The following is a 5,458-nucleotide window of genomic DNA, read 5'->3' on the forward strand; positions in this document are numbered from 1 at the left end:
TCCGTGTATACGCCAACACAGAATGACCATCTTTAACCCGGGTAGTGGAACCAGACAGCCGTCCAGTCATGGCAGCAGCCCCATCCGTTATACGCCAACACAGAATGACCAACCTCTTTAACCCGGGTAGTGGAACCAGACAGCCGTCCAGTCATGGCAGCAGCCCCATACGTTCATACGCCAACACAGAATGACCAACCTCTTTAACCCGGGTAGTGGAACCAGACAGCCGTTCATGGCAGCAGCCCCATCCGTGTATACGCCAACACAGAATGACCAACCTCTTTAACCCGGGTAGTGGAACTCAGCCGTCCAGTCATGGCAGCAGCCCCATTCGATTTGCCATGACCAACCTCTTTAACCCGGGTAGTGGAACCAGACAGCCGTTCATGGCAGCAGCCCCATCCGTGTATACGCCAACACAGAATGACCAACCTCTTTAACCCGGGTAGTGGAACCAGACAGCCGTCCAGTCATGGCAGCAGCCCCATCCGTGTATACGCCAACACAGAATGACCAACCTCTTTAACCCGGGTAGTGGAACCAGACAGCCGTCCAGTCATGGCAGCAGCCCCATCCATTTATACGCCAACACAGAATGACCAAACTCTTTAACCCGGGTAGTGGAACCAGACAGCCGTCCAGTCATGGCAGCAGCCCCAGCCATGTATACGCCAACACAGAATGACCAACCTCTTTAACCCGGGTAGTGGAACCAGACAGCCGTCCAGTCATGGCAGCAGCCCCATCCGTGTATACGCCAACACAGAATGACCAACCTCTTTAACCCGGGTAGTGGAACCAGACAGCCGTCCAGTCATGGCAGCAGCCCCATCCGTGTATACGCCAACACAGAATGACCAACCTCTTTAACCCGGGTAGTGGAACCAGACAGCCGTCCAGTCATGGCAGCAGCCCCATCCGTGTATACGCCAACACAGAATGACCAACCTCTTTAACCCGGGTAGTGGAACCAGACAGCCGTCCAGTCATGGCAGCAGCCCCATCCGTGTATACGCCAACACAGAATGACCAACCTCTTTAACCCGGGTAGTGGAACCAGACAGCCGTCCAGTCATGGCAGCAGCCCCATCCGTGTATACGCCAACACAGAATGACCAACCTCTTTAACCCGGGTAGTGGAACCAGACAGCCGTCCAGTCATGGCAGCAGCCCCATCCGTTTATACGCCAACACAGAATGACCAACCTCTTTAACCCGGGTAGTGGAACCAGACAGCCGTCCAGTCATGGCAGCAGCCCCATCCGTGTATACGCCAACACAGAATGACCAACCTCTTTAACCCGGGTAGTGGAACCAGACAGCCGTCCAGTCATGGCAGCAGCCCCATCCGTGTATACGCCAACACAGAATGACCAACCTCTTTAACCCGGGTAGTGGAACCAGACAGCCGTCCAGTCATGGCAGCAGCCCCATCCGTTTATACGCCAACACAGAATGACCAACCTCTTTAACCCGGGTAGTGGAACCAGACAGCCGTCCAGTCATGGCAGCAGCCCGATACGTTTATACGCCAACACAGAATGACCAACCTCTTTAACCCGGGTAGTGGAACCAGACAGCCGTCCAGTCATGGCAGCAGCCCGATACGTTTATACGCCAACACAGAATGACCAACCTCTTTAACCCGGGTAGTGGAACCAGACAGCCGTCCAGTCATGGCAGACAGCGCCAGTGACCAGGGTCAGACAGCCGTGTCATGGCAGCAGCCCGATACGTTTATACGCCAACACAGAATGACCAACCTCTTTAACCGGGTAGTGGAACCAGACAGCCGTCCAGTCATGGCAGCAGCCCCATCCGTGTATACGCCAACACAGAATGACCAACCTCTTTAACCCGGGTAGTGGAACCAGACAGCCGTCCAGTCATGGCAGCAATGATCCGTGTATACGCCAACACAGAATGACCAACCTCTTTAACCCGGGTAGTGGAACCAGACAGCCGTCCAGTCATGGCAGCAGCCCCATCCGTGTATACGCCAACACAGAATGACCAACCTCTTTAACCCGGGTAGTGGAACCAGACAGCCGTCCAGTCATGGCAGCAGCCCCATCCGTGTATACGCCAACACAGAATGACCAACCTCTTTAACCCGGGTAGTGGAACCAGACAGCCGTCCAGTCATGGCAGCAGCCCCATCCGTGTATACGCCAACACAGAATGACTAATCCAATGTTCCTGACATCCAAAGACTTGAATAGTTCTGCGGCCGTTGTGTTAGTCGAAGGGGACAGCGCACACAACATATCCTCATGCACATCATCCTGAAATATATATCGCACAAAAACAAGCAGTATTGCCTTGTTGTCGACATTGGTAGATTCATCAACCTGGATTGCATACCACGGTGACTCGTCAAGCCTCTCTAACAATTATGCCTCAACATCCTTCGCTCTTTCATCAATTCGCCTAGTGACAATGGTAGCCTGAAAGAGGAACCTGTGCTATCTTTTTAGCTGTAGCCTCTCCTAAGAGTTCATGGCAAATGTCCTTAGCAGCAGGTAGAATCAACTCCTAGCGAAAGGCTTCTTGGCCTTAGCAATACGGCTAGCCACTAAGTATGACGCTCTCAGTGCAGCCACGTTTGTTAATGCGGTGGCTTTCAAGACTTGCTTCTGTCCTTCTTGTTCACGTTTTCTTCGCTCAAATAATTCAACAGGTTTGACTTTAAGTGCAGGGTGCTTGGATTCAATGTGCCGAAGCAGTTTTGAGTGCTTCATTGCCTCGTTAGATAGCCTATCTCCACATACTACGCACAGGAGGCTTGGAGCATGCGAGTCGCCTGTCGCAGTAAAGCCATATTTTAGGTAGGACTCATCAAATTTTCTATTGAATAAGGCTTTCTTTTTTTTGTAGTATCGGGCTCTGCTTTCTCTGCATTTATTGACATCATTGTTGGGCCTTTTGTCTCTTACCCCTTCTGACCCTCCAGCAACGTTTGTTTGTTTTCATTCACGTCAGCTAACGTAGCTAGCTAGTACAAAGTTAGCGGGCAACACAGCTCACGCAGACCGTGATGAACTCGCAGCCCGCACATTACTCAAGTTCAAAACATGTAAACTGTTGTTGGACGTGACAGGGATACTAGAGTGGTGAGGAAAGGACCAACAGACTGCACCAAGTTCAATGTAACTACTGCACAAATAGCCTATAATTGTATATAATTATTATTTTATTTTACAGATTTAAAAAATATATATATATAATTATCCTTCCTGTGCGGCCAGGTAAAGAATGTGCCGCAGACCGGTACCGGTGGTTGGGTACTGCTGGTTTAAAGGCTTCATTAGAAAGCTGTTCAGAAAAGCATTAAACAACCTGACTCACAAGGCCCAGAACAGGTGCAGCCCAGCTCGGCCATCGACAGAGCAGCTGTTCATTGAAAGGTGTACATTATTTAACAATTATACAAACTCAACTTTTGTTAGCTGTTAATTAGCCATGTTATTGTAGTAGCCTGTGGAGCAGCTACATGCTGATTTCCCAGGAAGCCGTGCCTCGGCCTCGCTCTGAGAACCCCTGAATCATCACATCACCATCTGCCTCTGACTGGGCCTCTGGAATAAACACTGTATGACCTTGGAATCACACTGAGTTATCTTATAGGTCTAAACGTATCTACTATATATGATGGTTATATTATACAGTATATACCTATACACACTGTATGACCTTGGAATAACCCAAGTTTACAGACTTATCTTATAGGTCTACATCTATCTGCTGTGTATGGTGGTTATATGTTATACAGGAAGGTGATACACAGTAGCTGTATATGTACAATAGGTACATTGTGATTATCAAGGTGCATAGGTTGTAATGAACAGTAGATGATCTGGTACTTCATGGGGCTCTGGAATACACACGGAAAGACCTTGGAATCACAGGCAGGTGGTATATACTGTACACAAAAATATAAACGCAACATGCAACAATTTCTAAGATTTTACAGTTCATGTAGGGAAGTTAATTAAAATAAATAAATAAAGTCCTAATCTATGGATTTCACATGACTGGGCAGGGGCGCAGCCTGGGTGGGCCTGGGAGGGCATAGGCCCAACCACTTGGGAGCCAGGCCCACCCATGGGGAAGCCAAGCACAGCCAATCAGAATGAGTTTTTCCACACAAAAGGGCTTTATTACAGACAGAAATACTCCTCAGCAACACCTTATGATTTAGATCCATATAGCTATTTAAGCTGTAACTGTCACGCCTGCTCCCGCTCTTCCCCCATGGCGCTCTTCCCCCATGGTGCTCTTCCCCCCTGGCGCTCTTCCCCCCTGGCGCTCTTCCCCCCTGGCACTCTTCCCCCCTGGCACTCTTCCCCCTTCTGGTGCTCTTTCTTCCCCCTGGTGCTCTTCCCCGCTGGCGCTCTTCCCCCCTGGCGCTCTTCCCCCTGGTGCTCTTCCCCCTGGTGCTCTTCCCCCCTGGCGCTCTTCCCCCTTGGTGCTCTTCCCCCCTGGTGCTCTTCCCCCTTCTGGTGCTCTTCCCCCTGGTGCTCTTCCCCCTGGTGCTCTTCCCCCCTGGCGCTCTTCCCCCCTGGTGCTCGAAGGCGTCAGGCTACCCAGCATTGCGCACTCCTGTCACCATCATTACGCACACCTGCCTTTCCCTGTCACGCGCATCAGTGTATTATTGGACTCACCTGCACCCAATCACCTGTTTATTACCTCCCCTATATTTGTCAGTTCCCCAGCTCTGTTCCCCGCTGCTGCAGTGATTGTAGAATGTCATTGTTTTGCCCGTGTGCTGACGCTGTGCCTGTCTTGTTTCATGTCTGTTCTTCATTAAATGTTGACTCCCCGTATCTGCTTCTCGTCTCCGGCGTCGGTCGTTACAGTAACATTGGTGAATAAAGTTATTGCATTCAGAGCAATGAAATACAATGAATTCATACTATGGTTTGTGCCTACATTATTTCTTTTTTATAGGCTTACTATATATACAAGCACACGAGCCATGGCCAGAGGTGAACTCCGCTCAATACTCAGCTCCCTAAACTGACTTCTAAACAGCTTCTACCCCCAAGCCATAAGACTCCTGAACATCTAGTCAAATGGCTACCCAGACTGTTCACATTGATCCCCCCCCCCTCCCCTCTCCACACCACTGCCACTCTCTGTTGCACATTGACTCTGTACCGGCTCCCCCTGTATATATTGTTATTTTTTACTGCTCCTCTTTAATTACTTGTTACTTTTCTCTCTTATTCTTATCCATATTTTTTAAAACTGCACTCTCGGTTAGGGGCTCGTAAGCATTTCACTGTAAGGTCTACCTACACCTGTTGTATTCGCTGCATGTGACTAATACATTTTGATTTGATTTACACTAGATCTTATCGGCTCATGAATGTTTAAACAGTCGAGTAAGGAGGGTGTGCTCATGGATTAGTACTGTGGTGTGCATGGTGTGCACGTACAGTGAAAAGTG

At 49.6% G+C, this 5,458-nt stretch overlaps 1 long non-coding RNA gene across 2 annotated transcripts; it reads right to left on the minus strand.

Annotated features, from left to right (window-relative positions):
• Nucleotides 1–233: 233 nt before the first annotated feature.
• LOC127906537 (uncharacterized) lies at nucleotides 234–2,406 on the minus strand. 2 transcript variants are annotated; one of them, XR_008061796.1, is made up of 4 exons: nucleotides 1,936–2,406; nucleotides 1,210–1,381; nucleotides 694–1,123; nucleotides 234–281 (listed from the first exon to the last, which is right to left on the minus strand). It is a non-coding gene; the product is annotated as an uncharacterized LOC127906537 (long non-coding RNA). The 2 variants fall into 2 exon arrangements; XR_008061795.1 differs by lacking the exon at nucleotides 234–281 and adding an exon at nucleotides 400–521.
• Nucleotides 2,407–5,458: the final 3,052 nt, after the last annotated feature.

The sequence above is a fragment of the Oncorhynchus keta genome, chromosome 12 (genome assembly GCF_023373465.1).
Source record: "Oncorhynchus keta strain PuntledgeMale-10-30-2019 chromosome 12, Oket_V2, whole genome shotgun sequence".
In the NCBI taxonomy this organism is placed as follows: domain Eukaryota; kingdom Metazoa; phylum Chordata; class Actinopteri; order Salmoniformes; family Salmonidae; genus Oncorhynchus; species Oncorhynchus keta.